A 22,013-nucleotide genomic window follows, 5' to 3' on the forward strand; every position below is an offset into this window, starting at 1 on the left:
GGGTGATCTGGCTATGACATTTGTCACCCCATTGATCAGGGTTGATTGGGCTGATCTGGTTGCCTAGGCAGGTGTCCCTTCCTTCCTCACCACTTCAGGTACATCCCTCCTGAAGCTGAACATTCTGACTCTCCCCCATAAAGACTGTTCTTGGATCAAGGGTGTATGAGTAGTTGCATCTGCTAGAACCTCCAAACAAACTCTCAAGGTCTGTTTGTAAGAGAACATCGGGCAATCAAGCTTCCAAGACTCTGAACACAACCAAATGAGGCATTGCATACGGTAATCTGCCTTTCTTTACAAAAATAAATAAATAAAGCTCCACCTTCAAAGAGCTTACCATCTTCTTTAAGAAGCAGGATGGGACTGGAGGGTATTATGCTGAGTGCAATAAGTCAATCAGAGAAGGACAATCATCATATGGTTTCACTCATACATGGAATATAAGAAACAGTGGAAGGGATTGTAAGGGAAAGGAGGGAAACTGAGTGGGGAAAAAAGGGATACAAACCATGAGAGACTCCCAACTCTGGGAAACAAACAAAGGGTTGTGGAAGAGGAGGAGAGTAGGGGGAATGTGGTGAATGGGTGATGGGCACTAAGAAGGGAACTTGATGAGTGCTGGGTGTTATACTATACATTGGCAAATTGAATTTAAATAAAAAAAAAAGAAATAGGACTAGTAGTACCTTGTACTGATTAGAAAAATGCCTAATGTGTGTTAGGAAATTTAAAAATTTAACAATATTTATTCTTGTAACTGACATGATTTTCTCCCTACAACAACCTAGTGAGATAGTTACCAATTTCATTTGCTTTTTTACAGAGGCAGAAAATTGAAACACAGAGAAGTTAGATGAGCTGCCCAAGGACACAGACGGTATCTGAGATAGAAACTCAGACCAGGAGATTGCCAAGTACACACTCTTGATCACTACGCTACATGTACAAACTTTAAAAGTTGTCAAAAAAAAAGTAGTTGTCAAGTATTGAAGAAATGAAATAATGTCTGCAGGGATCACTGGGAAATATGAAGGTGCAGTATTCAAATTGGGCCTTTAAAAATAAGTAAGATATTCCTCCACCAGTGGTTCTGAGTCGGAGGAATACATTTTAGGAGCATTCTTGAAAAGGAAAGTATGTGTTTGGGGGGAGTGGTATTTGCCACAACCATTGAGAACTTGGCTGGCATTTAATCAATGGGAATCTATTGGTTATCTTGTACAAACAAGACATAAAAGACAGTCCTTTACAAAGATGCATTGTCCTGTATCTTACACAACTTCCTAGTGATTTTGAGGATAGTGTGAAAAGCCTTGTTTATGACTATGAACATAGAACTCTACTCCACTTTGAAGTAAAAACTTTTTTTTTTTTTAATGCAAGACAAAAAAATCCAAGAATGCCATAACCAGTAATTCAAGGGCAAGGGCAGGTTGAATTTTCTTTTGTTGAGAACTTATATTAAAAACTCTTCATCATTTAAAAAGTCCCATTGTCCATGGCAATGGTAGTCAGGGAATTTTAGATAGAAATCTAACATTTGTATTAGTCTATTTTTGTAGCTCTCATATTGACAGTGAATCCACATGTAAAGCAAGCGTCTAATTTTTATATCTTTCAGTGTGGAAGTTCCAATCAATCACATAATAAAGTATGTATTATCTTAAATAAACTATTTTCCTTTAAAATGTTCCTTACATTATAGATAGGAAATAATAATGACAATGACAAATAGTCCAAATGACTATTTTATATAATCTGTGATATGCATTTCAGAATATTCCATAGGACATGAGCAAATATTTTATATAAAAAGGTGACAGGTCCAATAGAGAGGGATATCCTCATTTAGATTAATATATGAGAAAAGGGCATGGATAGTAGGACAGTTTCATTGATTCATTTTCTATCTACATCAGCTCAGGTAATGTACCTGCTACCTACTATGTGTTAGCTCACTCCACTGTGCAGTAGTCACAGAAAAGTAGGTAAGAATGGTAAGCCCCTGATGTTATAGACTTCACACCTGTAATGTAAAAAAAAAAAAAAAAAAAAAAAAGTACTACTTAGAAATAAGGCAAAATAAGAACTACATGTCCTTTCAATGTCATGTAGGAACATTGCTTAACAGACTCAACCAAAGATTATTTAATTTTTTAGGGGATTGTATGTTTGTTTTACTTGATATAGACTATTGGTTAAGGCTCAAACTTTGTGAAATTATATGCTAACTTACTCTTTTTCCTATAAAAATGCAAATAATTTCTGGACAGAGGATAATTTATGTTTTATTGCTCTTGGGACACTAAAGAGGTTTGTCTTTAACTTATCTCAATATGGCTTTACTCAAATACTCTTGCAACCAGCCTTTCTGACCCAGTGGCTCAATTAGTGGTTTAAGTACATTTTTGAAATGCATTTATATTCTATATTGGCACAAGAGTCATGTTTTTAATTATTAAAAACTTTATTTTTATACATTTTAGTAAGATTTATACAGTAAAGGAATGAGGTTGGGGTAAATATTAGAGAGCCTTAGAAGGAGGAGGAGTTTAGATTTTTGGAGATAGAACATTGAGGCCAATTATAAATCTCCTTTTTTAAATAAATATTTTATTTATTTATTTTGGAGAGAGAGAGAGGAGGAGGAGGGAAGGACAGAGAGAGGGAAAGAGAGAATTCCAAGCAGGCTGTGTACTGAGAGTGGAGCCCAATGCAGGGCTCGATTTCCTGACCCTGAGATATGACCTGAGCTGAAACCAAGAGTTGGATGCTTAACTGACTGAGCCACCCAGGTGCCCAGCAATTATAATTTCTTAAGCAGGTTATTTACTTGACAGGAACAGTATTAAAATGAATCATAAAATCTGACAAAGATATTTGTATATTTTTGTTCAATTTAAGTCAGCGGTTATTTAATTTCCATTAGAGAATCTTCTTGTGCTATTAAGCATAGGCTATCAATTCAGTACTTTATTTTTTTAATTAATTAATTTATTTTTTAAATATTTTATTTATTTATTCCTGAGAGACACAGAGAGAGAGGCAGAGACACAGGCAGAGAGAGGGAGAAGCAGGTTCCATGCACCGGGAGCCCGACGTGGGATTCGATCCTGGGTCTTCAGGATCGCGCCCCGGGCCAAAGGCAGGCGCCAAACCGCTGCGCCACCCAGGGATCCCGATCTTGGGGTTTACCTATGTGTCTCTGAGCCAGAACACTGGTGCACATAACTTGTAGTTTAAGTCCATCAATTTGTCAAATATATTAAACTAGAATTCTATAAACATTTCCCATTTGTAATGGTAGAGGAGGGTGGAGAGAAACTCATCTATTTCTTGTTCCTTTCACATCAACCAGGCAACATGCTGCCCAAGATTTCTAGACAAATAATTAATGCAATTGTCCTTGTGCTAAGAAGGACAAAAGCCTAATTTATGATAATGACGAAAGTTTCCATAACTGTAGGATAAAACAGCTGACAGTTCCGTAATACTTTTCCTTGAAAGAGGTCAATTCCAGCTCATGGGTTTTCTTGTTCATCTTTACAACATACATATTATCTCCTGTGCTTCCAGTGCTCTTGTTTTTCACGCCATTCAACTACCCACTTATGTGGAATTCAAATCTTGCCTGCCTGTTAGATTCATCCAGGAGAATTTTGAGGAAATACTAATGTCTGGAATCCATCCCCAGAGATGCTGATTTAATGCAGGCTTGACTTGCACTCCCCAGGTGATGCCAATGTGCAGCCCCACAGATCAACTTCCTACACATTCTTATTCTCATTAGCTTCACCCTCCCAAAGCGTATTCTCAAACTTCCTACTCTCTGGCTTTTATCACCTCCCTATGCGATTGCCAATAACTCTGGTCCCACTGATATCTACAGTTCATTGATTTGCCATGTTTTTAATGTCTCTAATTTAGATGCTGTCCTCATTTTCTTCCTAAAGCACCTGAGTTTCCCAGCCTCAATTTTTAACCCCAGTTTTCCCGTTTTGTTTCTCTGGCAAAACCTGTTTTTGATTAAACCCAACTCTCCACAGACTCTGAAATAGATCTCTGAGGCTAAATATGACTAAAGAAAGAAATTAAACAAACAGTCCACCACCACTAACCTCAAGTGGGTCCTTATTTCTTCCATCCAGTCTACATTACTCTTCTCTCTTCTATTATTTGCCTAAACTCCTATCGCATACTTTCCCTCAACATCTCTCCCCAGTTCTCCAATTGTGGCTGATGCTGTTGATTGAAATTTCACTGAAGAAATGGAGGAAAGGCTTCTGCCACTGAATGTATCAACTGGTTGCAACTCCATTTAATACTACCCCTGTTAACTAAAGTGAAATCTTACCAATGTCCACCCGTTTATGTACTGCATCCCATTTGATAGCTTCAGGATACAGGTTGAAAGACATCATTCCAGATGCTGCCATCTCTCCCCTGCATTATCATTTTCCCTTCTTGATTGTATCATTCCCAATAGCATTGTATTCACTTTCCTTGCTGCTACTGCAAATTGCAACACATTTAGTGACTTAAAAGAACACCAATCTATTAATGTACAGATCTGGAGATCTGAAGTACAAAATGGATTTACAGGGCTCCATATCCTTCTGGAGGATTTAAGTGAGAATTCATATCTATTTTTTCACCTTCTAGAGGCTACCTGAATCCTTGGCTCACAACCCCTACTTTCATCTTCAAGTACAGCAGTGTAGCATCCTTGAATCCCAAGCATTCTCTCTTTCACACACACACACACACACACACACACACACACACATCTGCTTCCATCTCCTCCCTTCTCTCACCCTCTTGCCTCCCACTTGTCCTTATAAGGACCCATGTAGTTACAATGGATCTACCTGAATAAATAATGATACTGGATCCACATAGAAAATCCACACTAATCTCCTTCATCAAGATCATTAATCCAATCTTGCAAAATCTTTTGCTATGAAAGGTAACAAATTCACAGGGCTTGGGGATTAGGACATGGCCATATTCTGTGGGCCATTATTCTGCTTACTGTAAACATTCAAACCTATTGCAATACAACCAAACTTTTTAAAAGAAAAAACAAAAACCTTTCCCTTGGCCCAGCAGCCCCTTCCTAATGCAGTTTTTTACCTCTTTCGTTTTTTCTTTTTTTCTCATTAAACTTTTGTTTTAATAGGTCTCAAAATTCTGTGACAGATTTTTGGTCAAGTTGTTTCCATTAAAAAGTACTGATTTTAAAAACTAATAACTTAAAACTGTCACACACATACAAAAAAAAATCCCCAAATGGTCCACAAAACATTCTCCTTACCTTCTGAAGATTTTATGATGCATTGTTCTCATTAACCAGTCTTTTACTATTAAACTTAAATGGCCAATTGACACAGACAGTTCTGAGACCGTTCCTCCACCACTGATTAAGACTGGGGTAGGGATCCCTGGGTGGCGCAGCGGTTTGGCGCCTGCCTTTGGCCCAGGGCGCGATCCTGGAGACCCAGGATCGAATCCCACGTCGGGCTCCCGGTGCATGGAGCCTGCTTCTCCCTCTGCCTGTGTCTCTGCCTCTCTCCCTCTCTCTTGGTGACTATCATAAATAAATAAAAATTAAAAAAAAAATTTATAAAGACTGGGGTGGCAAGGGATCCCCAAGTGGCTCAGGGGTTGAGCGTCTGCCTTTGGATCAGGGCCTGATTCCAGAGTCCCGGGATTGAGTCCCACATCAGGCTCCCTGCATGGAGCCTGCTTCTCCCTTTATCTCTGTGTGTCTCTCATGAATAAATAAATATTAAAAAAAAAAAAAAAAAAGACTGGGGTGGCAGGTGTTAGGGATAATATTCATTTAGCCTTCTGAGCTTCCTGGGCAGACTTGGAGACCTGGCCAGCTCCAGCTGCCTTCTTGTCCACCGCTTGGATGACACCCACAGCAACCGTCTGTCTCATGTCACCAACAGCAAACCGGCCGGGAAGAGGATAGTCAGAGAAGCTCTCAACACACATAGGTTTGCCAGGAACCATATAAACAATGGCAGCGTCTCCAGATTTCAAGAACTTGGGACTATCTTCCAGCTTTTTTCCAGAACAATAATCTATCTTCTCCTTCAGCTCAGCAAACTTGCAAGCAATGTGAGCTGTGTGACAGTCCAGCACAGGTGCATATCCAGCACTGATCTGACCTGGATGGTTCAGGAAAATCACCTGAGCCATGAAGCCAGCTGCTTCCATTGGTGGGTCACTTGCTGTTACCTGCCACATTGCCACAATGAACATCTTTGACAGATACGTTCTTGACATTGAAGCCCACATTGTCCCCAGGAAGATCCTCACTCAAAGCTTCATGGTGCATTTCAACAGACTTTACTTCAGTTGCAACATTGACTGGAGCAAAGGTGACCACCATGCCAGGCTTAAGAACCCCAGTCTCCACTCGGCCCACTGGGACAGTACCAATACCACCAATTTTGTAGACGTCCTGAAGAGGCAGACACAAGGGCTTATCAGTTGGATGCGTTGGTGGCAAAATGCAATCCAGAGCTTCAACCAGTGTGGTTCCACTGGCATTCCCATCTTTACAGGTGACTTTGCATCTTTTGAACCAAGGCATGTTAGCACTTGGCTCCAGCATGTTGTCACCATTCCAAACAGAAATTGGCACAAATGCTACTGTGTTGGGGTTGAAGCTGATTTTCTTAATGTAGGTGCTGACTTCCTTAATGATTTCCTCATATCTCTTCTGGCTATAGGATGGCTCAGTGGAATCCATTTTGTTAACACCAACAATTAGTTGTTTTACACCCAGTGTGTAAGCCAGAAGGGCATGCTCATGGGTCTGCCCATTCTTGCAGATACTTGCTTCAAATTCCCAACACCAACAGCAACAATCAGGACCGCACAGAGACCTGCCTGTAATCATGCTTTTGATAAAGGCTCTGTGTCCTGGGGCATCAGTGATGGTCACATAATACTTGGCTGGTCTCGAATTTCCACAGGGAGATATCAATGGTGATACCACGTTCATGTTCAGCTTTCAGTTTATCCAAGACCCAGGCATACTTGAAAGAGCTTTTTCCCATCTCAGCAGCCTCCTTCTCAAATTTTTCGATAGTTCTTTTGTCGATTCCACCACATTTGTAGATCAGATGGCCAGTAGACTTGCCCGAATCTACCTGTAGACTTGCCCGAATCTACCTGTCCAATGATGATGATGTTGATGTGAGTCTTTTCCTTTCCCATTTTGGTTTAGGTTTAGTGGTGATTTTCATGACACCTGTGTTCGGTGCCAAACCTGTTACGGAAAAAGATTTTTTACCTCTTTCTTAAGTAGAGTTGACAGAGAGCTTCTTACTTATCTTTAAATTATCTCCTCGCATTCTACTATGTTCAAGTTTTGTTCAATCAGACTTTATTCTTTACAATTTCCACGAAAACTATTTTGAAAGCCATGAACAATTTCTATACTGTTAAACTTCATCATCAATTCTTAGTTTTCATCTTACTTAACCCATCAGAAGATTTGTCCCCAGTAACAACGCCTTACTCTTACAGTGCTTTCTTCACTTAGTATCAGGGAGGCCACTCTCTCTATTAGTTTGTTCCCTATCTTTCCAGTCACTTTTCTCATTCCCCTTGTGAATTCCTTCTCATTTTCCCAGCCACTATAACACAAAACTGCTTCAAGGTGACCATATGGATGACTTTAACTCTACACACATGCTGACAGTGCCCACACTTTTATCCCCAGTCTGGAGCTCTCCATAATTCCCTTTGTAAATCCTATAGGTGTCTCAAACTCACTGTGACTAGAACTAAATTGCCAGTTGTTGAAATAGCCACCTCAAACCACTTCATCTTTTCCCAATTTTATCTCTTATCTTCCAATTTCATGCATCTAAAAATCTTGGTTTTTGTCCTCTTGTCCCCTTTTTATTTCACCCTTCAGACTTTACCCATCAACACATCTGTCAGATTTGCCTTCAAACATATTCAAAACCAAAAGTCTTTCTATGAGGCTCACTACCATCCGCCTCTTCTAAACCACTGCCATCTTTGTCTACATTACTGCAACCTGGACCCCAGCCTTCTCCCCTGCTCCCTACAGTCTACTTCAACACAATAGCCAGGGTGATACTCTGAGAACAGAATCATATCATGCCATTCTTCTGTTTAAAGCTCCAAAGGCATCTCTTCTTACTCTAGAGCTTAATATATGGCATGCCTCTCTGGACTCCTATCTGGCCACTCTCTCTCTCTTTTCTGTACTGACGCTGAAAATGGTCATTTTTTTTCAAATCATAAAGCAGTCTCCCCTTCAAGGTTATACTTGCTCTTCCTCCTTTCAGGAATTCCCCTCCCTAGATATTCCCGTGGTCCAGCCCTCACTTCCTTTAGGTCTTTGCTTAAGTCTTGCCTTGCCACTCTACATAAGATAAACCTCTCTCCTGCAAGTACTCATATTCCTTAATTGTGATTTATTTTTCTACATAGTACTTTTCCAAACCTGTCATATTCTATATATGGAAATAAGTGAGGACTAACCAAAGAGAAAAGCAAGGCTATTTATTCTGAGCTTGCTACATAGCAAAGAAGTCAGCCGTTGTCATATGTGTTTGACAGACTCAAAGGCAGGCAAAGGAATGGGAAAGCTTCATAGTGGAAGTAGGGAAACTTCAGGTGTGCCCTGATTGGGGGCTGTGGGCCCAGGAAAGCCATAGGCAGGCTAACAAGAAGGTAGGCATCCTATGTGATTAGTGAGGAGTACATATTGGGCTTTCTCTGATTAGTCTTAAATTGCAAGTAGAGGCAAAAATTAGGGAAGATATCAATTATTAATTGAATCCTGGTCACTTGGGGTCAATTGTTATAGAAGTTATTGTTTAGCATCCCAGATTATTACTAGAGATAGAATGCTGATTTATAGCAGTCTGGCTTCCTCAACTGTTTATTGTGGATAAGGGAGCTGGTTTTATGGGCAGGTTGAAACAGATTGTAGGTCAGAGTTCTATTTTTATACTTGGTTTGGCCATTGTCCAGTTATATATTCAGTTTTTTGGCCATTCGCTTCTTTGGATATCCATTGTCAATCTCTTCTCACTAATATGTAAGCTGGGGGCAGACTCACTGTCAAGTGATTTATTATGTGAGCAACCAGGATTGATGCTTATGAATTTCCTTATTCCCAACGTCTCACACATAGTCCCACCTCAGTAAATATTTGCTGAATGAATGAATGAATGAATAAAAATGGGGAAGATAGGAGCTCACCTATTTTGATGAATGGCTAAATGAAGGATAAGTCACATTAGGGAGAAACGGAGACTGAATTATTTCAGTAATTTGAAAAGCTATCATCAGCAAATACTATCTCTCTTCTCTATTTTACTTCTGTAGGTACAATATCCCTTGCCTATAAAAGACTTGGAAATTCCTACTAAAACTATGGAATCTCTAAAGAGAGTTTTAAAAAAAATTCATGTAGTACAAGGCAACCATGGTCTTAATGTTAGAAATCGCATTGCATTGTTTTCCTTCTAGTATGACACCCTTTTGAAAGCTAAATAAATAAGAAAAAAAATAGATTTGTGACGAATTCTAAATTTAAACCACAGTAATAGTGAGTTCTTCCACAATCTATCCTGACCTTTAGCCTGACCTTTAGCAAGTTTTGACCTTCTCAATTTAGAAGGGTGACAGTTTGGTTTTTTTCCCTTAAACTGAGAGCGCCCCCTGGTGTTGTGTGATGTTAACTCATCAGTGGTATCTACCTTTCCATAAAGTGTGAGCGTTGAGTACAATCTCCTGAGTATGAGCAAGAGAGGGGTTGTAAAATAGTAATCCTGAGTTCTGGGCCCAACCAGTTGTTTTCTGACCATCTTTATTGTAGAGAACCATTGATCTACTAATTCTCAACTGAGCTCAGAATTTCAATTTTTTTTTCCAAAAATCTTACTTTGTCTTCATCACGAATATCTGAACATCTACTTTTAATATTTAAGTGGTACACAGTAATCACTTATCTTTCAAGAAGGACAGTTTGTAATTCAATTATTATTGGGAACACCTACACTGTTCTGGGCCCTAGTTAAGTGCTTTATAGGCATCATTATATAGAATCTTATAAGGAACTAATTTATGAGGTTCTGTTACTATTATGATTTTGCAAATGATAAAACTGTCTAAGAGGTTTAATAACTTTTCCAAGTTTTCAGAAGCAGTGGGTTGCAAAGGTGGGATCTGCAGTTGGGTCTGTATAACCTAATGGCTTAGGTAGCTTAACTAGTCTACTATACTATCTTTTTACATGCCAGATTTTGATTTGTCAGATTCTTGTCTTTTTCATGAATAAAGCAATCCAGTACAGTAATATGTATATAGATTACTTACTTTCCATGGATGTTCATGTGATCTTCTTAATTGGAACTCAAGTTTCAACACTAAAGGACATATCTTGTCCTAAGAAAAATTATGAGACAGATCAATTATTTAGATCCCAAGAATCCTGCAATTTCAGTCTAAACTCCCTTCATCATCCCTTCTCTTATTTTGGCTTTTTCTCAGATACTTCAGGCCTGGTGCTCTTTTGAACATCATAGAAATCAAGAAGGAACAGCCTTACGGTTAATGAAATAAAATATATTTTAATTATAAAAAGGCCCTTCAAGATAATTCAAATCTCCTTAAAAGTCAAGATTTAGAATGGTGTAGATAGGTAGGTGCTCATTAATTATTTGTTGAATGAATGAATCATACATGCATGTAATCCATTCAGGGTAGTCTACAAAACCCTAGAAATTATGTGCAGACTTTGCATGTGTATATGTGTCTATGAATGTGTGTATATATTATATATATATATATGGGGTATGTGTGTATAATATATATGTATATATATTATATATGGTGTATGTGTGTATAATTTTTTTAAGAAAAGATTTCATGACTTTCATCAGATGCTATAACAGCTCTGGAACCCATAAAGGCTAAAGGCTATCCCTCTATTTGCCTACATTCTGAATAATCCAAGTTGACTTCAGCTTATCTAGACTTATAATTTATTATTCACTAGTTTGACATTCTATTGTTAAGAGTCCAACATTTCAGTTTATGAATTTCTTCACACAGACTACGGAATATGTTTTCCCAGAGTTGACACTGAGTGATGCCGAGACCCTCTGGTCTGGTCCTGGAGGAATTGGTGAACACTGAGCTTGATGCAAATCATCTGTAAATGTTTGGTGAATGAAGGACTGGCTCTTTTGAATTATCAACCTCTGAAATTTTTAGAAAGATAAAATTTCAGGAGATTGATGTTAAGCTTGGTGAGAAGAAGAGATCTACCAAAATAGGACATGAGAAATAATAGAGTATTAGAAAGACTCTCATTTTTAACTAGATTATAGATGCTTGGAGAGAAAGCTTCATCACCACTTAGGGAGTGCGTTTCCCATAAATCTATCCTTTATGCTATAATTTTGTTATCCTTTTCTACAATGATAGATAGGATTCTTCTTCTAGCATGAACACAGAGAGCCTCCAGAGATTATCTATTTCATCCCAATAACCAGACCAAGCTAGTTAAATTTAAAAATCACAATTTATTCTTTTAAAACCTAATGAATATATGCAATACTGGAACTAATTCTACAGAGATAGATAACTGATTAAAAATTTCCAAAGCACCTTTTTCTCCGGCAAGTACCCATCTCTGTTCCATATCTTTGTCATGTGCACATAAAGTTCGATCCTGCTGAGAATCTGAAACACATTAGTACATTGAGTGATGCTTTTACTGGGAGCAAGTAATAATTAGGACATGTTTAGTTAAAGCCTTTCGTCTCTTAAGAAGTAGTATAGTCAGAAAATAACAAAATGACCCCAAAATAAAGAAGGAAACACTGAGAGGTAGAAAATGTTTTGCTAGATTTTTAAACAATGTTGACTTTCCATTAATTATTGGAAGTGAATCAGTAAGTGAATTTGTTTCAACATATATGTTGTGTTAACCAAAAACAAATCAAATTGTCTTATTTACACTATATAACTGCTGAATGAATATTTAAGGGATATTAATTTGAGGCACTAAAATTATCAACATTCCTGGGATACAGACCAACTCAATCTCCCACAGAAATGGAAGTGATACTAGCATGCAATGATGGAAAGGCATGGGCTTCAGATTCGGATACATTCAGATTTGTGTATTGCTCTTCCACTTCCTTACCCTCTTATCTCTTTGAAGTGAGATTTTGGATGATTTCCATTTTTGGTGCATTGCTAAATTTTTAAATGGAAAATACTACATAAAATTTCATATATATACCTACATATGATATGCATAGTCAGAGGCACAACGAGTTAACAAATTGATCTTGAATACAAAACAGTAAGATTGGATGGATTTTGGAATTTAGGCACCAGATTCAAGGAACCTCATCACAGAATTTTGGTCTGAATTAATCCAAGGTTTATTTTCAAACAGCACATGGTAAATGCACAGTCCTCCATTATCAAGGAATTTGTGATGTCATGTCCTCAAGACCCAGGGTCATGTACGCTGAGATGGCAGGCTAATTTCATGCCACCCAGTAATTCAGACAGACTTCCTAGTAAGCCCAGGTATTAGTGTTTGTTGAAGACATGGCAGACACAAATTGATGTTTCTGGATAGGTTCTCAGTTCATCAGATTTTCAGAAGACTCACTATTAAAGGACTATTGCTTATATAATATGTTCTCAATAAACACTTCCTGCTTTCTGGGTTTACGACTTAGCTACTTGACCTATATAAACAAAATCCAGCAATTTCTTTTATCATTTATTAACTTGGCTCTTGTATAAATGTTATCCAGCTATTGAAAATGTTCTCCAGGTACCCAAGAAAGGAAGCATATAAGGTCATTATTGGTTTCCAGAGACCATGTACCTTAACTGTGTAGTATGGCCATCGTCATAGATACCTTACCTATTTGTAAGCCTTGGCAAATATAGTGTAAATCTTTTCCTGGATTAAGTCTCCAGATTTCTAGTGTGGGCAAATATAAATGAGAACAAATAGCAGCATAGGAAGATTTTGGTTCCAACATAGCACTAAAATGACCTTGAATTAGGGCCATTGACAAAAATAAAATGGCACCTGTATTTTTGAACTTGATACCATTCCCTCAAAATTCATAATTTTAGAGTTACTTAGAAAAAAAAAGAAAAAAAAAGAATTACTTAGAAATGTTGCTGAAAATTACACAGTTAGTTGGAGAAAGCATTAAAATCCCGACTTCTTTCCTGAGGTTCTAGTCTTCTACCCTGGGCCTGATAGATTTTTGGTAGAAGGCTTTCTGATTAAATCTTGATTTATAAAAGCAGTCTCCAACTGAATAGTGCCATCTGTGTTCTAAATCCAAACTGCTCTTACATCACAGTGGATTTTGAAATTGGTAAGAATAAATGGGTGCAAGACACTACCTGAGAATGCCTGCCACAGTTGAAAAGAAAAAAGATTTTATCTGGTCTCTTCATTATTAATACATTTTCTTCTTCTTGGTGTTCATTGTGTAGTGAACTGGCACAAGCACTCTGTGAAAGTATTTTGTTAAGAAGTCAGTAGAACTGAAGTGTATCCAAGACAAGTATCCACAGACTTGATGAAACTACCAGTCTTTATATCAATTAGTGATAATCTACTTTTAAAAGATCCAGAGATCAATGAAGCAGAATAAATAGCCCAGAAACAGACAGTGAGACATGCATGCATTTACTACTTGATAAATAATGCATCAGCAAACTACAGGGAATGGATTATTTAACAAATGGAGCTTTAAAAAAAATGAGCTACTTGGGAATTTAAATGTTTGTATTTACCTGTTACCATGCAAAAAAAGTGAATTCTGTCTACAGAATCAGACAAAAATCAAAGTCAAATGACAGATAGAACAAAAACTACTTGCTCCATGGTGCTATTAAGGGTAGAACTCAAACATACAACTTATATTTGTTTACTTGATTGGACTTTTTTTTTTTTTAATTTGGATATTGCCCAAAGTATGTAACAAGCCAGCTCTTACTTTTCTCTTAATATTGTTAATTTTGCTTGAAACATTGTAAACCATTGATTTTCCATCACAAGGCTTTATATCCACAGGTCTGTAAAAATGTGATTTGCTTCTTTTCTTCTAATCACCCACCATTTTGTATTCTGTTTTGTCATTCCTCATCACCTTTCCCTATAGTTTTATGGTTCTTCTCAGAGTTCAATGATCTTTCCTAATCCCTTTCCACCACAGTTCTGTTTTGATTTTCTGCCAAGTCAACCATCTACTGTTCTCTGTATACTTCTACCCATAAAATATGTTCATTTATAAGTTCATTTTTTTCTCACTATGAACATACTTGTTTATTTAAAAATGAAAATACAAGGGCGCCTGGACAGTTCAGTGGCTAAGTGTCTGCCTTTGGCTGAGGTTATGATCTCAGGGTCCTGGGATCAAGTCCCACATTGGGCTCCCTGCTCAATAGGGAGTCTGCTTCTCCCTCTCCCTCTGCTGCTCCCCCCATTCATAGTCTCTCTCTTTCTCTCATTCTCTTCTCTCTCTCTCAAATAAATAAATAAAACCTTTTAAAAAAAGGAAATGAAAATACAGAAAAAAATTTTAAAAAGTAATCACATATAAATTTGCATTTAAATCAATTTCTTTCCATCTGTTTCCTTGTGTGTATGTATGTGTATGTAAGTGAGAGAGAGAGCAATTTAATCATGACTATGGTAAGTATGGAATTTTAAAACTGGTTTTATTCTATTTTTATAACATTATATCAGAAAAATTATGTAGGTCATTAAGGATTCCTCAGTAGCAGGAAAATATGCAATTGAGTGGACAGGCACACCATCTCTCATTTAACCTTTCTCTATGGGACTCTTAGATTGTTTCCAATTTCCGTCATTGTAAGTAATGCTCAGATAAATGTCCATTTACAAAACATTTGGAAACCTCTCTGATTATTACCAAGCATAAATTTCTAGACTATGGAAAATTTTCTCATCTGTGTTTTTTCTTATTATGGTTTATGCTGGAGAAAATGTAAAAACAAAATTTTCCAACCCAGAAAATTCTCCACAAAGGTAGTAGGGAAAGAAATCTTTTTTTTTTTTTTTTTTTTTTTTTTTTTTTTTCAAAAGAGCACATGTATGCAAGTGGGGGAGGTGGGAAAAGAGAGAGAGAGAGAAAAAAAAATCCTAAGCAGACTCCATTCTGAGATCATGACCTGAGCTGAAATCAAGAGTCAGATGCTCAACCAGCTAAACGACCCTGGTGCCCCAAAATCAGTTTCATTATTGAATAAGCATTAAATCAAAATGTGATGTGCATGACAGGCAATCTGCTAAGGGATTCCAAAGACAAAAAGGAACCTCACCTTTTTACATAGTCAAGTGGATACAGCCCATTACATACCTGTTTTCGAGATAAACAATTATTCCTCAAGCAAAAGGACTTGACAAATACCTTTGTCACACAGAGTTCTTTCCAAATTTACTTGGTAATTAGGGTGATAATCTATATCTATATTAACTAATGACATTGTCCAGAAGAGAAACAAACTTCTCGTAATTTTATGATTAGTTGTTTTGCAACTTGGTGCAAGATTTACACTCCCACAGAAAGCACAGATAGGTGCTATCTCCCCTCATGCTTACGTTTAAAAGGGAGATCTCTCAAGTCCTACAGAAAGACATTCCTGGATCACAAAGCTGACAGAAGACCTGTCTACAATCTAAAGAATTTATATGTATTTCAAAGAAAGGAGAAAACACAAGTTTTCTAATGTAAATGTTCTAAGAAAAAGAAGAGGAAGGAAATCTCTTCCCCTCCTCTTTTTTACAGAGAGAAATAAGCCTCTTATTTTTAATTTATAAATGTCTTTACACCTGCTTTTGTCCAATAGGTAACATGTTTCCTCTTATCTAATTTAAAATACAAAGCACTTTTTAAGTTGTGCCTATGTTTCATGAAGTAAGTCCATTTGAAAGAAAAAATTCCCTTTAATTCTTAAAACTTCACTTGGACATAGGGTGGATTGAAAATGGTCTCTGTTCTTTGACAGTCCTCCCATTGTACAGTAGAATTTAACTTCCTTTCTTTGACCCTGTGACGCTTTTGACCAATTGCAAATGGTGAAAGCTACACCAGGTCTATCAAAAGTAGTGTTTCTTTCCCTTGGATCCTTAGGGCCCCTATCCACCATGCTAGTGTCTGACTACCTTGCTGGAAAGACATGGTGGAGAAGCCCTAAAACCACACGTACGAGAAGATGGGTTCATCTGAATCCAGACTTTCAGACATCATTGCCAAGTGCCAGGCAGTGAGGCAAGTTGTTGTTGTGGGTTCTTTAGACCAGAGCTACCAGCTGCGATTAGTGCTATAGGCCAGCTGAACTCTGCTGGGATTTCTAACCCACAAACTCATTACATACTAAGAGGTTGTTGTTTTAAGTCACCAAGTTTTGGGACAGTTTGTCATTTAGTAAGAAATAACTAGAATGGAGCCCAGCACTCAATCTTTTTTTCCTCTTTTAATTCTCCCTTTGATAAACATAAAAGAATTGCATCGAGATTCAGTGTTGGACCATAGTTGGGCAATAAGGCTAGGCTTCATTGACTTCAGAAGGCTTCTCTACTTTAAAGCTGGAAAAAAAAAAAAAGTTTAATTTCTAAAGCATTTCTACAATTTGGCATCTAATAAATCACAGTTCCCACTTCAAAGAAGATCTCCAGGTATCTACCCATATCTCTACTTTAGGTGGGGGAAAGGCATAGGAAAGCTGATCTAATTCAGACAAAGAGAGAGAGAGAGAGGTAAAGGGATTCATTTATGATTTTTGCACAAGTATATTTTTACTGGCTTGCAGACAAAACAAAAAAATCTCCAACCATGGGCTTTCTTCTTTCCTAACTCCCTCCCACACATCAATCACAAAAAAAAAAAATAAAAAAAAAAATAACCAAAGATAGAAGCAACAAAGTTAATGATATTAGAGACTGGTAGTTAAGGAGGAGGATTGGGTATCTGGAGAAAAGCCTAGTAAGAAAGAGGTGGGTATATGGATGGTTTTCTTATTTGTTTTGTGTTGCTTTGTTTTGCTGCCTGTTAGTAATATTTATTCTATCTTTTAAAAAATTAAAAGACAAGAAAAAAATTTAAAAGACAAGAAAAGCTGATTTTTCTTTTAACCCATTGCTAAGAAGGATTGCATAAATTCTTTCTTGAATCAAGAAAATGTTCAATTCTGATTTTCTTTGTTTTTTTTTAAGTTTTTTATTATTATTATTTATTTATGATAGTTACACAGAGAGGGAGAGAGGCAGAGACATAGGCAGAGGGAGAAGCAGGCTCCATGCACCAGAAGCTGGACGTGGGATTCGAACCTGGGTCTCCAGGATCGCGCCCTGGGCCAAAGGCAGGCGCTAAACTGCTGCGCCACCCAGGGATCCCTTTCTTCTGATTTTTAAATATTTTTATAAAAGTTTCTTTCTGTTTCCCACATATTCATATGTATTTATTGGCCTATGAAGAAGAGTCAGGGAAAGGGGCAGACAATGGAGTTTAGCAATATAGGGCAAAGACGATTTATGATCCATAGTGGTTTGAAGGACAAGGAGGGGGCCCACTGAGCTCTTAGTCTAAGAAAGACTAAGTTTGCTTTGGTGGAGAGGTAGGCCGGTTGGTGCACATCTGTCTCACAGCAGGACCAGCTGACACTGGCTCACCTGGCCTGGGGGGGATGTGGGTGCAGCCAAAGGGAGCCAGGATAGCAGCTCAAGGGTTCAACTGTACCTGACAATAAAGGATGACCACAGTGTTGCAGATCATCAAGGTCTTGGGGAAAAGAATTCCTGGATGGCAAAGAAATGACATGGAGCCTGGCAGGCTAGAATATGAGCATTGTGGCGCCTGGGGTAGAAGATGGGAAGAAAAAAAACCCTGAATCTGGACTGTTAGATGATTTTGTTTTCTATGCTAAAGGTGTCCAATTATCTGCAAGAGTGGGAACACAGCCGTTCTGAACTTGAGCACTAATAGTGGCATAGTTGTAGTGGTTTCCTGAAGCAAATGTTCCTCCAGGCTCTGGGCCAGCCAATTCCTTATTGTTCATTGCAAGATTCATGGCTGCCCAAGGCTTCCCTCCTTCCCACATTCCTTCCACCCTGCATTGCTTTAGTGCTGCCCTCAGAAGAGCTTTATGAAGGACAGGGTGCTACATCCTAGACTAACCACAAAATGCCTTTCTCTCTCACTCACAGAGGAATGAGGTTCTTCCTGGGAGTAGACTCCTTAGGTTAGGGATGTGCTCTCCCACGGCCTTTACTTAATAATCCACCACCTAGTGGTGGAAAGATTGGATACAAGTATGATTTTTTTTTTTTTTTTTTTTTTTTGGTTATTGTTAAGCAATTTCTTATGGTTGGTGAAAGTTTGCACACGTGGGTTTTGTTTGTTTTTGTTTTGTTTTATTGTGACTTTAAGAGTTTAACTACAAACTTTCTTTTTAGTTTTCCTAGGCCTCAATGAGCCCTTTCTACCTGCAAATTAGAGCCTTTTATTTTATTATTTTATTTTATTTTTAAGATTTTATTTATTTATTTGACAGAGAGGGAGAAAGAGAGAGAGCACAAGAAGAGGGAGCTGCAGGCAGAGGGAGAGGGAGAAGCAGGCTCCCCACTGAGCAGGGACTAGGACGTGGGGCTCCATCCCAAGGGGCTCCACCCCAGGATCCCAAGATCATGAATCTTAACTGACTGAGCCACACAGGTGCCCTAAGCCTTTCATTTTAAACACTGATTTTTCCCTGTCAGGGACTGCTTCTCCTTCCATCTGGTCTTTATTCCTCTCTACAAATTTGCTCTTTAGATCCTTGAATTTGTTCTCTGAGTCTTCTGTATTTTTCCTCACGAATTGCATCTTTTCCTCTGTTTGCTCTGTGTTATGAGCTTGTCTTCTACTTGGGCTTCCAAACACCCAATTCTTATCTCAGCATTGACTCCCCTCAACTCTCGGTGTCCTACAGATTTTTAAAATGTGGAAACCACATTATTCAGTAACAAGGAACCCTTTAATCCTGCAATTCAAGCTGCTTTAGGCTCTTATTTGTTTGTATAAGATGCCCTCTCTTTCCCAGCAGATCTGTTTCCTCAAAGGTTGCCTGCTAGTTATGAGCTTTCAGCCTGCACTTCCTTTTTCTGGCAGTTGAACCCTGTATGTGATTCTAGGATCTCTTTTCCTTGTGGAAGTTAAGCTGTTGTAATCAGCCACAGCACGCCCTAGGGTGGCAGGAACCCTCATTGTTGGCTGGTGACCCAGTGACCTGAAAGTTGCCATCTCTCTGCTGGGGCCCTGGAAAGTCACCTCTGAGCTCCCAGTCCTCTGGATTCTCACCTTCCAAGGCCTCAAAATAAGAAGGAACCTCCCCCAGTTTTTCTGGCATCTGAAATTATCTCTCCATGACTATGCAGGAGTACAGATGCCTCCCTCCTTCCAGGACTACTTGTAAATTAGATAGAACCCACAGGTCTCCACGTGTGCCACTTATGCCGAGCACAGAGCTTCAGGCCTAGCCTTGGGCCTCGCACCAGTGATCCCTGGCTTCTCATTAGTCTGTCCTTTCTTCCTAGAATCTGGCAGAGCCTGAAGATCTGCAGAAAGCAGGCCTCTGGGCTCTGCCTATTGGCTAGGTCCCAGCTACTAATTTGCTTTGCGCTTGGGAGAGTGGGATCAGGGCTGGAAGGAGGGGTTGCCGGGATCCAGGCAGCTCTGGGAGGCTTTCTCAGGACAAGGAAGGAGGCCTGGAGAATTTGAAATATAAGGCCTATGATAGAAATCTAGAAAAATACAATGTATTCCAAGGGGGAAAAGATGATGGATGTTAGAAACTAAGAAGCAGCAAATCGTGCATATGGTTTGAGACTGGGGAGATGGAGGAGAAAAAGTGTAGCAAAAACTGATGATGAGGTCTATTCTGGGGTTCAGGGAGAAAGGGTGCTGTGACCAAGGAGGCATAGGGAGCCCAGGGGATGAGATGGTGAGATCACACTTAATTGTACACAAAGTTTACTCTGGAAGGGATGCCTTTGGAAAATATCGCCCTAGGAAAAACATAGGCTCTTGATTTAGGATACACACACACATACACACACACACACACGTGTGTATATATATGATATTATATATAACATCACTTTGAGACCAAATGTTTTCATGATCTCATATATAATTTACAGAATTCTTAGAAGATTGATATGGTAAAGAAAGAAAAGCACCAAGCACATGGTAGACATGCAGTAAGGCTGCATTTCTTGCTCTTCCCTCTTAACTATTAGATCTAGATTCCTTGAACACAAAAACATCCCTGTATCCCTAAAACTTAGCATAGTGCAGCCTAATGACTGTTTGTGCAGTGCATGAAGGAGTCATTTTGAATAAAAAATCAGTAGAAGAAGTTCCTGGTGGAGCAGCAGGTGGTACAGTAAGAAAGAGCAGGGAAAAAAAGGGTGAAAAAAAAACCCAGCTCTAAGTTCAGGTTGTAAAACCATGTCCTCTGTGTTCTTTCCATCACGTCACCTTGTTTCTCCATAAAACTACGTTATAAAACAACATTATAAAATGTCCTCTTGTACATAATGTGCCACTAATCAAACCATCTCCCAATTCCAGTGCCTCTGTTTCAAGATATTAAGGAAGCCCTTTGGCATATAAATTATTCTAGTTTCTGGACATTGACTTTAGAATTATTATCATACTGGGTATACGCTGATGGTACTGTGTGATAACGTTTGCCATGATGATTATAAGACAGATCTCCCTCCCCATAGTTATCACCCACGAAGGTATTTGGGCCTACTTTATGGCAGTGAAGCATTCCTACAAGAATTAGGGGGATGAGATGCATTTTAGGAAGAACTGAGATAGGAACATGATAGGGGGCTGGGGCAAGAAGATCCTGCAGGTCTTGACACAAGTCTGGAAGCCTTTATCAACCAGGTAAGAAAGAGCTGAGGTGACAGCAAGTGTAGAAAGTTGGAGAAAAACTTCAGAGATACTCAAGAGGCAGTGCCATAAGGAAAACTAGCAGTGTTATAATTCTGCAGTAGAGAGAAGAAGAAAATAAAAATTGAATTCGGGGCTTTCAGAAGAGGTTTCTAGGTAAAGGGGATGTTTGGTCAAGACCTACTTAGAAGACTGGATTACCTCTCCAAGGCCCTCAGTTTTCCTTGCTTTCTGTTCTCATGAATGGTTTGAACAAAGGGGGCAAGCATGCTTAGGCTAAATTAGCATTTGGCTGTTGCAAAATCACCAACCTGGGAAAAAAACACTAACTTTTCCTAACTATTACTGGTTAAGCATGTCATTTCCACATGCAAAGATAAGGTGATAAATTGAACACTCCTGAAGAAAATTACTTTCTCTGGAGAGAAAAAAGCATGAGCTGTGAAGTCAGATGGTCCTTATTCTTTCTCCTGACTCTATTGGGTAATCATTGAATTGTTCCCAGGGGTCGTCATCTGAGATTATCTTTAATGATATAATTTGTATAAAGCAGTAGAGGTCCTAGCATATAATATGTGCTCCTAAAAACATTAGCCCTTGTATTAATTAATGTTATTTCTCCGAGGTAGAAACTTACTTAGCTATGAAGGTTTTATAGAAATGGGTTAATAGTGGCTTAATAGAAATGGCTCAAACTTACATAATATTGACAGTAGATAGATTTGTTGGAACCTACAGCACTGTCTCAATAAGTTACAAATACATTGTCCACATCAAATATTAGTGTGTGAATCCAATGATTATAAAGAATAATATTAAATAATATACAGTATTTTATATTCTCAAAAAGTAATGCTGAATCTATCTTTATATTTAAGATGTGGCCTCTTTTTACAATTGGAAAGCCAAAAATATCAGGATTCTAAACCCTTTAAAAGTTAATAAACAGGAAAAAAAAAAGAAAAAGAACAAAAGAGTATCAAA

At 38.3% G+C, this 22,013-nt stretch overlaps 1 pseudogene; it reads right to left on the reverse strand.

Moving 5' to 3' along the window:
* Positions 1–3,036: 3,036 nt before the first annotated feature.
* LOC140621546 (elongation factor 1-alpha 1 pseudogene) lies at positions 3,037–13,944 on the reverse strand (annotated as a pseudogene).
* Between the last annotated feature and the right edge of the window lie 8,069 nt (positions 13,945–22,013).

Source organism: Canis lupus, chromosome 30 (assembly GCF_048164855.1).
Source record: "Canis lupus baileyi chromosome 30, mCanLup2.hap1, whole genome shotgun sequence".
Lineage (NCBI taxonomy): Eukaryota > Metazoa > Chordata > Mammalia > Carnivora > Canidae > Canis > Canis lupus.